Consider the following 14511-nt stretch of genomic DNA (forward strand, 5'->3'; position numbering starts at 1 on the left):
ATGAAAGCTTTTCCACCCTAAATATGTTTATAACACACATTAGTCCAGTTGCTGTGGTGACCCGTGGCCCGACTATTTTTCAGAAACAGTAGCTTGATACTTAACACTAGCATCAAGACTAAGTCTTCAACTAAAATCGTCTTTGTCAAAAAGTAACCAGGTGTCTGGTGTCTAATCGCACAGCAGCCTATAGTAAGCGAATCTTAAAAGTGTACTGCTATGTTACAATAAAACGTGAAGACAATATTTCTCTAAGAATGTAATGGATTCCACTTAGGCAGTTTTACTGTTCAAATAAAATAAAAAGGGAGCGAGTTCTGGGGGGACAGAATTGAACCATACCAAGTTCTAAGGCAAACACCACTGACAGTCCTAAACATGGAAGCATCAAGCGGGGTGGTGGCTGGGAGACCGCGTGGGGCGTGGGCAGCAGGCGGGAAGACGTGACCCACCAACCTAGGAGACGGGCGAACCGTTCTGATGAACACAACAGCCCATTTAAAGGACGTCAACTTCAAACAGCCAATGGCCTGGGAAATCCCCAACCGTGCATTTCTCTTTTGACTGCTTCCACCGAGAATAGCCCGTGTTTCCTACCAAGGCAGGCTAATATTCCGCCCTCCACCCCCAAAAGATGACTCCAACTGATCTTCCCGGGAATGCAGAAGCTACCGGCCTGGCTGCGTCTGCACGTGAAGCGGAAAGTCGAGGGGGAGGTTTGCGGGCGAGAAACAGTCAAGGATGAAACTCGACACCGGATGCACAGCGAGCGTGGGGACAGGAAGAAACCCTGGAGACCGTGTGCGGCCGGGGAGATCAAAGTCCGGGGCGGGGGAAGCGCCGCAGCCTCCCGAGCCTCAGGAGGCACTGAATTACTAGGCTTTCATTCTCCAACTTCCTGTCACTGTCGTCAGGATTGCTCCCCTCTTCGCCGCCCAGCAAACAACAAAACCCCGCCACCTTCCGCAGGAGAGACCTGAGGGCGAAGGGAACCTGGCTCCACCTGCGCGCGCGCGGGGCTGGGGCCGCGGGACAGGGCGGGACGCGGCGAGACGGCGTCGGGGGCGGGCCCCTGGGGAGCGCGCCCGCAGCCCCCGCAGCCCCCGCAGCCCCCCCGCCGCGCGTCCGCTTCCTGTTGGGCCGCGGGCCCCCCGCTCCCGTCCCCCACCGTGGGGGCGGCGGCCACGAGACCCCGACGGGGCGCGCCGCTCACCGAGGCCGCGCGCGGGGCTCCCTCTGGGTCTCCGCCTCGAACACGATGCTGCTCTTCGCCCGCCGCCTCCTCAGGCCGGGACCTCCGGGATGGCGCGGCAGCCACGACGACCCCCGCGGCGGAGCCGGAGAAGGCGGCGGCGGCCGAGCCCAGCCCGCCGGGTGCCCGCAGCCTCCCGCATCTCCCGCCGCCCCCGCCCCCGCTGCGGCTCCTCGCGCCCCGCCCTCCCGCCCCCGCACGCGGTCGTCGGGCCGCTACCCGCGAGCGCGCGCTCCAGCGTTCCTGGCCGCGGCCGGCCTGCCCGTCGCCCCGCAACCGCCGCCCCTCCCGAACCCCCCAGATGCCTCGAAGCCCCGCCCGGACGCCGTAGTCGCCGCGCGTCACTTCCGGGGGCGGGGAGGGCGGAGCCGCCCGGCCGAGGGATGCTGAAAACGGCGGCTGTCCCCACGCCCGGCGCGGGCGGGCCAAGGGGACGGGCGTCGCTGCAGCCAGGCGCCCCCTGGAGCCCTTCGCGCGCCACTCCGCCCGGCTACTAACCGGCTACCTGCTGGTGAGGCACGCGACCCGAGCCCGCAGCGCCGATGCTGCCCCCAGTGTCGGGACCTCGGCTGGCCTGCGACCCTCGGTATGTCCCCGTCGCAGGGAAAAGGTGGCGCGCGCCCCGGGGCCTCCCAAGCTGAAGTGTGAGGGCTTCTCCCCCCGTGCCGCACGTGCAGCCGTGTCCCTGGCTGCCTGTACGCAGAGGTTGGGGGCCGCCCAGCTTTCTCATCGAAGTGCCAGACCCGGGACACTACAAACACTTGATAAATATTAACTCAGCACCGTGGCTCTCCAGCCCAATGGAAACACTGGTGTCGTGAGGAAGCTGTTCTGGCGTTGGAGTCGGACCTGGAACCCAGTCGGGGTGCTACCCTCACTGACTCGGCGCTCTTAGCGACTTTCTTAACCCCAAACAGTTCATCATCTACAAAATGGAGAGAACCCGACCTCTTAGAATTGTTGAATGAAAGGAGTTACGGCGCATAAGTCACCTCTCAGTTTCTAGCCCATTGATTCTCATTCAGTGTAATTCTTAAGGAACCAGGTCACACTTGGGACAAGAGACTGAATAATTTAGCAGCAAAAGGCATGCAGACTCACTAACAAAACGGACTGCTGAAGACAACCTCCAAGAAACAGATTGCATGTCCTATTTAACAGGAAACCAAAGGCTGCGCACTGTTTGAGTTTCTTACTGGTCATTTACTAGCTGTGACCTGCCGTGAGTTGCTTAACCTCTCTGAACCTCAGTCCGTCACGTAAAATGAAGATGATAATGAGGAGAGTTGCCGAGAAGATTAAATAAGATAAATGCTGTAACGTGCTTCGTGCATTACCTGGCATACAGTAGACACCCAGTAAGTGGTGATGTCATTTATTCCTCCCTTACCCCCACAACTGAATTCAAGGTAAAATTAATAGAATTCACTGAGTGAAATGTGATCCTATTCTCCCTTTGTAGGCTTTTGGAAGAGAATCATCACTTCCTTTGATTTCCAACCTCCACAATAACACCAGAAATTATAATAAAAAGGTATTTTTGTAAACGCAATGCTACCAAAAGATGTTAGCTTTTCTAAAATAATTTTACCAAAGGATGTAAGAAATATGTGTTTCAAAAGGAACATGCAATATCTGAAACGCCCTTGCACTCTTGGCCCCCGATATAAACTTTTTCCTTGCAACAACTTCCATTTTAGAAACCAAGAGGAAAAAAGGATGCATTATTCAGGTAGGCTGTTTAAGATACCCCCATTCAAAACATTTGTTTATAGAAAGGTTCCATTTGAAAGCCCCATACCCAGAACAGTTAAGGGTTGTGGAGCTCTTCTACCCTGCTCTGCTCCAACCAGCAGCAATAATCAGATTCAGCCTTCCGGGCCATCATTGTATCATAACCCCTTTAGACTGAGCTGACATATTGTCAATCACAGTGTATTTTTGGAAAACAACCTACTTTGGGAGTTCTTAAATTAGTCATAGCAAGTCTGTCTGCCTTTAACTTGACTCTTGTTTTTGTTTTGTTTTCTTTAAACACCATACATGTTGACAGCAGAGAAACTAGAAGAAAAGTAGATTTCAGATTAGTTATTCATGTGTCTGGTTTTCCCACTCAGGATTCTATAAATACAGAATCTCCATGGTTCCTCACACAACAGATGGTCCTGTTTTTGCAAACTCCATGGTGGTTATGTTGGTCAACCAAAAAGATTGTGCTTTTTTGTTATCTCGTTTGGTCATTTTACCACCAGATAGATGGATTCCCAGTCTTAGCCTTAGCGACTGAGAGCTATCTCAAATCAAATTTGCTTGGAGCTCTTGTTAAATGACCCTATAATTATTGTATTTTGGGGATTGGCTCTTAGATAGAGGAAAAGGTATCTTTGAAAATAAAATGCAGGCTATCTGTATATTGAATTTGGCAGCATTTACTGACCCCACTATCTATCAAGGCCCTAAAATTCACCAAAGACAACCAATGAATTGATTTTAGAAATAATCTTCACCAAGGCTATTATTCTGTGCAAAGAAGTTTCATTTCATCCCCAATAATAAGATTTATAATCAGAGTATTCAAGGTCCGGAGAAAAACCCCTGAAAAGGTCCTTGAACAAGGTACTTAGGGCCTCAAGACTATGAGGAAATCTCATGACAATATCTTTCAGCCCTAGTTGGAATCTTCACAGAACACATGGTTTTCCCAGAGAGGACATGACAAGACTTGCATTATTGCAGTTATGTGCTCGTGGCATACAAACTAATACATTTAATGACCTGTCACAAACACACCTCGGGAATAACTTCATGTAATTTTCATCTTTGGAATCTCCACCCAGTCTTCTTCTTTCCTCCACTAACATTTTTAACCTAAAATAATTTTATTGGTCTTTGATGAATGTACTCTTTCTAGGCTTATGAAATTGATATGGGGTATGTACTGGAGAAAGAGGAGGGAACTGATCACTTTATTCCTAACCGCCCTTTGGAAAAGATGTAACTTAATTGACAAAAGCTCATGAAACCCACCTTGTGTGTAACTGTGTAAGACTCTGGGTGGTTTGACCCCACCCACGTCCTTATAGGATACATATTGCTCTGAATTTTAAGCCAGAAGTTTGTTTTTGTCTTTTGTATATTTTTATAACCGACTGGAAATTTTCTTTTTCAATTGCAATTTAGGAACCACCAATGTATAACACTATTCTGTTTGCTATATACTGTGTTGTTTATACTCTGATGTTTATTGTAGAATAAACCCCAAAAGGTTTTGTTCCTTTTTTTAGGAATTTTCCCTCTTGGACCAGTGATCCTCAGAGACCATCCTTACTATCCACTACTTCCATCAATTTTAGGGTTCTCTTGCATTATCTCTTTTGGTCCTGTTAACATAAACACAGAATTCAGCTAAGGATCCAGAGATGATGGTGAAGGCAAATCAGGCTGACAAAGAGAAAAGTGCAGCTCTAAACAGGGTTTCTCGTGGTGAGGAGGGATTGGAGAGGGAGTGAAATTACCACCTCCTACTGCATAAGAAACATTTCCTGAGGGAGGTGGAGTTTGAGAGACTTGGTGCTAATTCAAAAATGTGTAATGCCAGCTTTTTTCTTCCTTACTTTATCCAGCTGCAAAACAAAATTAGTTTTGCTCTGCTCGAAGATTTAGGTTGTGAGTTGTACACCCAATTCAGAAGTGTGACACTGCCACCAGCTTCCTTCCCTCAGACTCTCAAGGGAAGGAAATTTGAATTCTGTCTAAACTTACCCTGTAAAGTGGGGAAATTGTTGGGTTTGTAGGGCTTTTTTTCCCCCTCCCTTCTTTCTCTCAGCTTCTCCCTGCTTCTCAGAAAATGCAGCTGTGATGCATGTAACGGATGGAGTATGTCTAGAAATCAGATTCTAGTGAGAGAGCCCAAAAGTTGAGGGAATAGGGACCTTCCCATGATGGAAAAGAAACCAAATCCAACGCTCCATGAAGCAGGAGCCTTGGGAAGATTTTGTTTCGAATTGTACCCCTCCCCCACCATGTGTACGCTGTCTTTGTTTCTGTGCTTCCTCCTCGTCCCCTACCCCAGCCCTCTCAGCCTTATTTTACTTCCTGTGCCAACTCTTTCTTTCCCTTTTTACCTCTATGCTTTAACCCTGCCAGTGGCCCCCTTGAGAATTGATTAGCCATGATAGTGGTCCTGGCGCCTGAGAATACTTCTTAGCACAAAATATTTTTGTGCATTAGCCATGTGTTGAGTGCTGCACTAGATAACTTTAGGAGATGCAAAGATGGCTAAAACCAGTCTCTTTAGAAGTTTCTGGTAGACAAGCGAGTAAAAACCACTACGGTACAGGAAGGGGTAAATAAGGGTAAAAACTAGGTGCTGGGAGCTGGATCAGGAGAAACCTCATGTTCTCACCAGAGGACATCACCTGGGCATGACAGGGCCTGACAGGTCTAGGATTTAGAGAAAGTTGGGAAGGGAGTTTAATTTGTAGGGACACATTCTGCTTCAGTGCCTTCACTGCTCTGCCCCTCCTGGCTATCTCTGACTTTAGGTCTCAGCTCAGAGGTCATGTGTTCTAGGGTGTCCCCCCCAAACCCCTACACTGGGGGTGTGACCTCCAGTGTCTCCCATTGTGCCCAGTACTGACCCTGTCTGTGGCACCACACTGACCTGAAGTTTCTTATTTGTCTCTTCAATCCTTTGGACTTGGTCCTCAAGAGGTCTTATTGACTGTTGCAGCCCAGCACCCAGCATAGTTCCTACCCCGGGAGCTGCTCAGTAAAGGCTTATGGAAACACTAGGTCATCTAGCCTCATGAAGGGCCAACATACATAGCAAAGCTCAGGGGCACAAACATGCCCGACACGGAGAAGTGTGCTGTGTGTTCAAGCCTCACCCATCCTCAGATTTTTAACTCTCAGCCTCTCTTTTCCTCTCTGTCCTTACCTTCAGTGTCAGACTTCAAAAAATAATGGCTATATGTGCCACCTATACTTTCTCATCTTCCAGTCACTCTTCAACCTACTGACTACGTATGTCTGCTGTCGCCACCATTGACTCTTCCCTGGAAGAGGTTACAGCTGGCCAAATTGCCAGGTCTGACATCCCCTTTTTAGGCATTATCCTGTTGGCCATCTTCTCCTCATCCTCAAGAACAGTTTAGACATCACCTCCTTCAGTAGACATCACCTGACCTCCAAAGCAGGCTTAGATGTCCCTTCCTGGCAACTTCCTTGAAACTCAATCCTCTCTTGGCTTCCATGATTCCCTTCCTAGCTCTCTGGCCAGTTTTTGTCTCTTTGGGGGCTTCCACCAGCTCTGAGGAACGGTCTCTGTCATCGCCCCAGGACTCTGGCTTTGCACTACTGCGCTTCAACACACTCACCATGAGGCTTTCTTCACCCCCAAATGCTAATGACCCCCAACCTTTATCTCTGACCCTCACTTCTCCCTTGAGCTCTGGATCCATGTTTCCAATTTCCTACAGGATTTTTGCACCTGGATGTCCTCATGACCCCTCCATCTCAGAATATACCACTTGGATTCATTACTTATACCTGCCGCACCTAACAAAATCCTCCTTCCCAAATTTCACTTGAAAGCATTACCCAGACATCTGTCATCTCTAGCAATTCCTTCTTCCTCACCCTCCACAGACAGCTGGTCACCATGGTGTATTGTGTCTAATCTCTAGAAAATCTCACATCTATCCCCTCCTCACGTCCGTCCCCATGGCTCTCACCGTGTCTTGCTAGGACTATTGCGATAGCCTCTGACTTCTCTCCCAGAATCCAGGCATTCCAGCGCATCCTCCACACCACATTACCATAAGGAGACTTTCTGAAACACACGTTTGATTATGTCACTCATTTGTTTTAAAGTGTCCAATGATTGGTTTCTCTGCTGCTTCCAGAATAAAGTCCAAATTCTAGCCTGACAGTTTTGAGCAGGGCAAGTTTTAAAGGCTTTATCACACTTTAGTGTTCCCTATTTTGATTAGTGACCCTTTACAGTTTAGCCCGTTTTCAACCTAATCTCCAGCCCCACACACGGTAGCCCCTCAAACACATCACTTCCAGGAATCCAGCCTTTTGTTTATGTAGCTCCCTCAGCCTGGAATGTCTCCTTAAAAACAAATACTGTGTTAGTCATCTTTGGTCACCAGTATCTTCTAGGCTAGGCCTGGCCCGTAAGAGGGACTTAGTGAATATTCAATGGAGGACTTCCACTTTCAGGAAGGTCCAGCCCTCAAATGTTATTTCTCTGCTTCTCCTGACCACTGCCCACTTTCAGCCCCTTTAGACGTGATTGTTCCATCCAGCCTTCGTTCATTTAACAAATATTTCATGAGTTTCTGCTAAGTACCCCAGGCCCTGTGCTAAGAGAGTGCTACAAGAAAAGTTAGTCTAGGGTGATAGACTGACAAACAGTTATAACCTGGAGATAAGTGCTGTGATGGGGCTTTGTCCTTCTATCAAAAACCTTTCATGGGGGCCGCCCCGGTGGCTCAGGTTGTTGGAATGCCGAGGTCGCTGGTTCAATTCCCACATGGGCCAGTGAGCTGTGCCCTCTACAGCTAAGATTGTGAACAATGGCTCTCCCTGGAGCTGGGCCGCCGTGAGCAGACAGAGGTTGGCATGAGCTGCCGCCGTGTGCTGCCGTGGGCTACAGAGTGCTGCCAGGAGCGGCTGGTGGCCAGAATGAGCGGCTGGCAGCTGGCAAGAGCTGCCGTGAGCTGCTGCGAGCAGCCGACCAACGACAGGCGACCAACTGCCTCAGCCCGGGCAGCTCTGTCCTACACAACTGGACTGAGAAACAACGGCTTAGAGTGTGGGGGGGAGGCAGTAAAATGGGAAAAATAAAATAAAATAAAAGCAGATGATTCCTAATTGACACCTCCACACCAGAGCTCTCTCCTAAAAAAAAAAAAAATCCTTTCTTGTAGAGAAATTAACATGATAAGCCAAGTCATAACCATCATGCTAATTGGTGAGCATGGTATCTAGGCAAAGGGAGTGGGTTGGATAAGTCAAATGTTCCATAATGTTTTAGTCTGTTTGGGCTGCTATAACAAAATACCGCAGACTGCATAGCTTGTAAACAACAGACATTTATTTCTCACAGTTCTGAAAGCTGGGAAGTCCACGATCAAGGCACAAACAAGGTTGCATTGTGGTGGGAGCCTGCTTCCTGGTTCATAGCTGAGGTTTCCCTCTGTGTCCTCACGAGGGAGCTCTGTGTGGTCTTTTTTATAAGAGCACTAATCACATTAATGAAGGTTCCATCCTCTTGACATAAGCACCTCTTACCTCTTAATACCATCATCTTTGCAGTTTAGGATTTCAACATACAAATTTTGGGGGGGACACCAAGATTCAGACCACAGCATGTGATAACTAGATGTGCCAGCGGCACAACAGGGCTACAGGCAAAAGAGCCCCTTCCCCTGAACAATGTGGGGCCAATCATTCCCAATGCCCTCCTCATCTAGTCTCCTCTTTCTCTTTCTTACTGACCATCTCTCCTTCTGCTGACATGTTGTCCTTAGCTATCTTTAAAAAGTCTCCTGGGGCCGGCCCAGTGGCTCAGGCGGTTCGAGCTCGAACTCCTAACTCCAAAGGCTGCCGGTTCAATGTGCCAGTGGGCTCTCAACCACAAGGCTGCCAGTTCAACTCCTCCAGTCCTGCAAGGGATGGTGGGCTCCGCCCCCTGCAACTAAGATTGAACACGGCACCTTGAGCTGAGCTGCCTCCCGGATGGCTCAGTTGGTTGGAGTGCAGGCTCTCAACCACAAGGTTGCCAGTTCAATTCCTCAAGTCCCCCAAGGGATGGTGGGCTGCGTCCCCTGCAACTAAAATTGAACACGGCACCTTGAGCTGAGCTGCGCCCTTCACAACTAAGACTGAAAGGGCAACTTGAAGCTGAATGGCACCCTCCACAACTAAGATTGAAAGGACAACAACTTGACATGGAAAAAAGTCCTGGAAGTACACACTGTTCCCCAATAAAGTCCTGTTCCCCTTCCCCAATAAAATCTTAAAAAAAAAAAAAGTCTCCTAGGTTCTAGCCAAACTCTGCCACCTTGTGCTAACAGAAAAGGAAGAAAAGCATACACCTCTTTATAGCCTATATGACATTCCCTTTTGTAGTATAGCCATTTCTGTCCTTGGGATGGGGATCTCAGTTTCCCCTGACAAAGTGATTTATACGCCACAGACCAACACATTTGGTTGGATGAATGGTTATACTTCAACCTCATCACTTTATTCATGGCCACTAACCATTATTCACAGCCTCATATCAGAGAATCTCAAGGTTAGAATGTACTTTAAAATAATGTAGACCATGCATCCCTTAATGCTTGAATTTTCTCCATGACCCTGCACGAAGCACTTGGAACCCCCTACCTCCATTTACGCTTTGACTATCAAAATCTGTATTTCCATAACTTTCTCCAGTCTCCTGCTCTCTGGAGAACACAGAAAAATGCCATTCCTTCCTTTTTGTTTATTTTTTTTGTTTGTTTATTTAAGTGTGTTTTCCGGAATCCATCAGCTCCAAGTCAAGTAGTTGTTTCAATCTAGTTGTGGAGGGCGCAGCTCACAGTGGCCCATGTTGGGATCGAACAGGCGACCTCGTTGTTAAGAGCACTGCACTGTAACCAACCAAGCTAGCCAGCTGCCCATCATTCCTTCCTTTAAAGCTGCCCTTTAAATAGCTGAAAACTGCTCTTCAGTCTCTCAAAGAGTTACTTTGCCAAGCTTAACATTTCTCCATTTCCTTCACCCCTTCCTCCCATAATGGAATTTCAAGTGTCTTCACCATCTCACCCATTGCCCTTGCTCTTAGTAGGATGGACAATGATGATACTGACCAGACTGGGTAGAACATGGCTTTCTCTTTCAAGCTACTATCCCAGAGAGAAAAGTCAATCATAAGCTTCACACAAGCAAAAACCACAAAAGTTATACATTAGGTTTGAAAATAGGCTGCTGATTGCCCCACTGCCCCAAACACTCTGCCACCCACTCAACCCACAATACATCTCAATGTAACCAAGAAGGCAGACGCCATTGCACGAAAAATATCATGTTTAAAATAATGTAAGTGCTACTGCTAGAAGTCTGTATCTTCATAAATTTTCTGGGAGCTCACCAAAATTAAGGATTGGGCCAGCTCCCACCATTCATCCCCCACCCCCAGATGTGCCGTCTCAGCTTCTCAGTGTAACACAGATGACAGAGGTCTGGTCAGCTCTCAACAGAGTCATAGGGAGGTGAGATCCATGGGTCTGCTCTGCCCTTCCTGTACCATCTCCCATTGTCCCGAATCCTTCCTCCTTTCACTTTCAAGAACCAAACTATGCCAACTGTGTGTAGTTTGTTTCTGCACATCTCTGAAACTGTCATTGAGCAAGAACCTCCAAGAGGGTAGGAACTATGTCTGTCTTTTCATCCTGTAACCCTACCTTCCCCCATCAAAAACTGCTCTTCAAAAAAAAAACAACAAAAAATAAAAATTAAAAATAAAACACTGCTCTTCAAAAAACATTTTATTGAGTCATTTATATACTTTTATGAATTCATATCAGTATGTTATTTTCCCAGGGGTATTTGTATTTTAAGTCTTATTTCTACTTATGGTCTCCAGTTAAGGAGATTCCAAACATCAACTAAGAAATCAACATGGTTGGTGGACTGTGCCGTAGGAAGACTTCCTTCTCGGGCTTTAGCTTAATCATCTGTAAACTGAGAGAGGTGTTTGGTCTCCAGCTTTGGCATCTAGAGTCAATGATTTACCTGGTGTTAGTAAAAGTAGTAAGTCAGGGTTCCCCAGAGAAACAGAACAAATAGGATGATTTCCTATTGGCTTCTTTCTATAGAAAGCATGATTTATTATAAGGAATTGGCTCACACAATCATGGATAGGCAAGTCCCAAGATCTGTAGGGTCAGTCGTCAAGCTGGAGATCCAGGAGAGCTGGCGTGCAGTTCTAGTCCAAGTTCGAAGGCCTGAGAACGAGGGTATAGCTCCAGGCTTGAGGCCCAGGAAGAGACGATGTTTCAGTTCGAGTCTGAAGACAGGAAAAAGTTGATGTCCCTATTAGAAGGCAGTCAAGGAGGAATTCTGTCTTAGAGAAAGGTCAGCTTTTTTGTTTTCTTCTGGCCTTCAACTGATTTGACGAGGCCCACCTACCTTTGCTTTACTCAGTCTGCCGATTTAAACGTTAATCTCATCAAAAATACCCTCACAGACACAGCCAGAATAATGTTTGACCAAATATTTGCTCACCTGTGGCCCAGTCAAGTTGACACATAAAATTAACCATCACACTGTTAGAAGTGGGTGATGGTCATTCAAAAGGACTGGCGCTGGGGCAGCTGGATGGCTCAGTTAGTTAGAGCACAAGCTCTGAGCAACAGGGTTGCTGGTTTGATTCCGACATGGGCAGTGAACTGTGTCCTCCACAACTAGGATGGCTGGAAGGCTCAGTCAGGATGGCTCAGATGGTTAGAGTGTGAACTCTCAACAACAAGGTTGCCGGTTCAATTCCCACATGGGATGGTGGCTGCACCCCCAGCAACTAAAGATTGAAAACGGTGACTGGGCTTGGAGCAGAGCTGCACCCTTTACAACTAGATTGGAGAACAACGATTTGACTTGGAGCTGACGGGCCCTGGTAAAACACACTGTTCTCCAATAAAAAATTTAAATAATTAATTAATTTTTAAAAAGTGAAAATCATTTTTAAAAAAGGACTGGCCCTGGTTGTGAACACGAGAGACACCAGATAAGAAAGTTCTTTGAACTCCTGGGCTTAAAGGCCAGGCCATCTTTGGTATCTGACACCACTTCTTTTCCCTGGCACCTGCCAGTCACCCTCACAGTCTCTTTCCACTCTCACTTCTCAAATTTAATTTTTTAAAATTTTACATTAACAAAATTTTAAAGCATTTTAAGAAAAACAAACAAACAAAAAAAAGAAAAACATTATCCATAAAATTCATAGACATTAATAAATTAAATGAAATACTTCTTTCTATAGCATACCGAAACAAAAACCACACACTCATTCAAAATATGTGAAACTGCTCGTCACTCACACAGTATTACTAAACCAAATCTACAGGTCAAAAAAAAAAAAGTACTAGGATAAACCATGTGATCTGCAAAGGCAAAACCCAGCCTTCACTTCAACATAGCCACCTGGTGTTAGAAGAAGGAGTGTTAAGCTGAGGCTGTCCACTTGCTCAGAAGTCAGATGGTTTTCATGTGACCATTTTCTTTTGTTTGCTCAATAATTCATTTAATCAAGCAAGCAAACTTATTGAGCACCTATTATGTGTCGATACAGATCTAGATTTGGAGCAACACACCAATGAATAAAATGCAGCTTTCGCCTTTGGAGAACTTGGTGGGTGAACACACTGAATTCCTGCTGGGGCTTCCCATCTCCTTTTAGCATCACTTCTCCTAGGAAGCCCTGTCTGATCCCCCCATCACTCCTCATTCCGGATTGGGCTAAGGCCCGTCCACGCACTCCCCTAGCCCCGTACCCCTCATCATAGCACTGTCACATGTTCTGTAATTGCTTCTGTGTATCTCTGAACTCCTCACTGGTTGGGGGCCTCCAAGAGGGTAGAGACAGTTCCTGTCTTTTCACCCTGTCACAGCCCTGGCACGTGGCGGTTGCTTAATAAATGTTTGTAAAAAGAATTAGTAGATGAATAAGTCAAATGCATTTTTTTGCCCAGTGTACACAAGGTCCACAGTAGCAGTATGCTATGGGAAGACCGAGGAGGACGTGATTAACTTTGGCAACCTAGCAAAGGAAATGTTTAAGCTGAGAGTTGAAGAATAAATACAATTTCAGTAGGTAGAGAAGAGGCAGAGGGCTTTCGATGAAGAGACCGCATCAAGAGCAAAGGCACTGAGGCTCAACAGAGCCAAGTTTGGTTGAACAGTGAGAAGAAGCTCACTGGGGCTGAAGCAGGGTTTGGGGGCCTGAGGGAACAGGAGGGTGGCAGGCGAAGAGGATAAAGAGATAAATGGAGCCACCTGTGAAGGAGCTTGCTTGCCGCGTGCAGGTGAGTCTCCTGAGGTTCCTAGGCCACCCAACCGTGCGGCATCAGCTCATTGTCTTCGGAAGATACCTCAGGCTGCAGTGCAGACGGGAACCTAAAGGCCGGCCGTCCACAGCCCGGCTGTCTGGAGACTAAAGACAGGGAGCTCGATAAGGTTAATGCATTAGTCCAGGAGCCAGATGATATGACAGTGACAGTGAGGTTAGCAATGAGGCGATCAATGTGAGAGATATTTAGGATGTAGAATCAATAAGGTTTGGTGGTTTTCTTTATGACTAATGCATGAAGACTGAGAGAATGTATGTCTGATCGATGGAAGTGCTCATGTATTTCGAAAGTGTTCATTAAGTCAAAAACACTGTGAACTTGTTTCGTAGAAGGAAAACAGTCTTTATCCCTATTTATAAAACACCCTCCCACTGGTGGTTTCTCCCTCCTCCTTTGTACTTTTACATATTGTTGGCTCTTGTCACACTGCCTTGTACTGTTAGAAATAATGTTTCACTTGAACATGTCTTCTTTTCCCACAGGGATATCTGAGAGCTCAGACAGCAAGGACTGCATTTTATATGTGTTCATACCTCTTGGTTCCTTTTCCGATCAGGTATCAAGTGTACAGTAATGGTTGATTAATCGATTGGTTTGTGCATATCAGACAGTGGTGACGCAGGTCAAAGTTTTCCACATTAAAAACAAATAACGCTTTTACTTTGGAATAATATTAAATTTACAGAAAAGCTGCAGAGATAATGCAGAGACTTCTTAGATGCCCCTCACTTCTATCTTTTAACACTGGTGATGGCTGAACAAAAATAGCCCTGCATCGGTGTGGCCTGGGACAAGTCACGTCATCCTAACAAGCCTTAGTTTTGTCCCTGGTGAAAGAAGGATGTGTCTCCCTGCCTCTATGCCATTCCCATGTCACTGTAATAAAGTCACTGAGAAGAGGCCAGCCTGTGGGGTGCTTTCTGGGTCTGGATGGCCATCCTCCAGCCTGCTGCCCTCTGGCCAACCCACACCTTGTTCTCCCGGGAGCCCCTGGGTCCGCTAAGCAGGCCGGGGATCACTCCCAGCCACCCTCCTCACAGCCTCATCGGAGCTGTGGTGATTGTGTCTTTCGTTGCCAGTCCAGGGCTAACATAGGGTCCAGCATACAGGAAGGTAGATAAATATCATTGGATG

The 14511-nt window shown here is 47.1% G+C and overlaps 1 protein-coding gene and 1 long non-coding RNA gene across 3 annotated transcripts in view; one reads left to right on the plus strand and one right to left on the minus strand.

Moving 5' to 3' along the window:
- Positions 1-1736, minus strand: part of ELK4 (ETS transcription factor ELK4) — a 17957-nt gene extending 16221 nt beyond the window's left edge. Inside the window, exon 1 of one of the 2 annotated variants that reach the window (XR_013991697.1) lies at positions 1214-1328. The gene's annotated coding sequence lies outside the window, so the exon portion shown is untranslated. Of the gene's footprint in view, positions 1-1213 lie in introns of both variants that reach the window. The other variant, XM_081025598.1, reaches the window with a different exon arrangement.
- On the plus strand, positions 1617-4534 carry LOC308487414. The gene is made up of 3 exons (XR_013991698.1): positions 1617-2610; positions 2715-2984; positions 3919-4534. It is a non-coding gene; the product is annotated as an uncharacterized lncRNA (long non-coding RNA).
- Positions 4535-14511: the final 9977 nt, after the last annotated feature.

Source organism: Rhinolophus hipposideros (genome assembly GCF_964194185.1).
Source record: "Rhinolophus hipposideros genome assembly, chromosome: 19".
Taxonomy (NCBI): Eukaryota; Metazoa; Chordata; class Mammalia; order Chiroptera; family Rhinolophidae; genus Rhinolophus; species Rhinolophus hipposideros.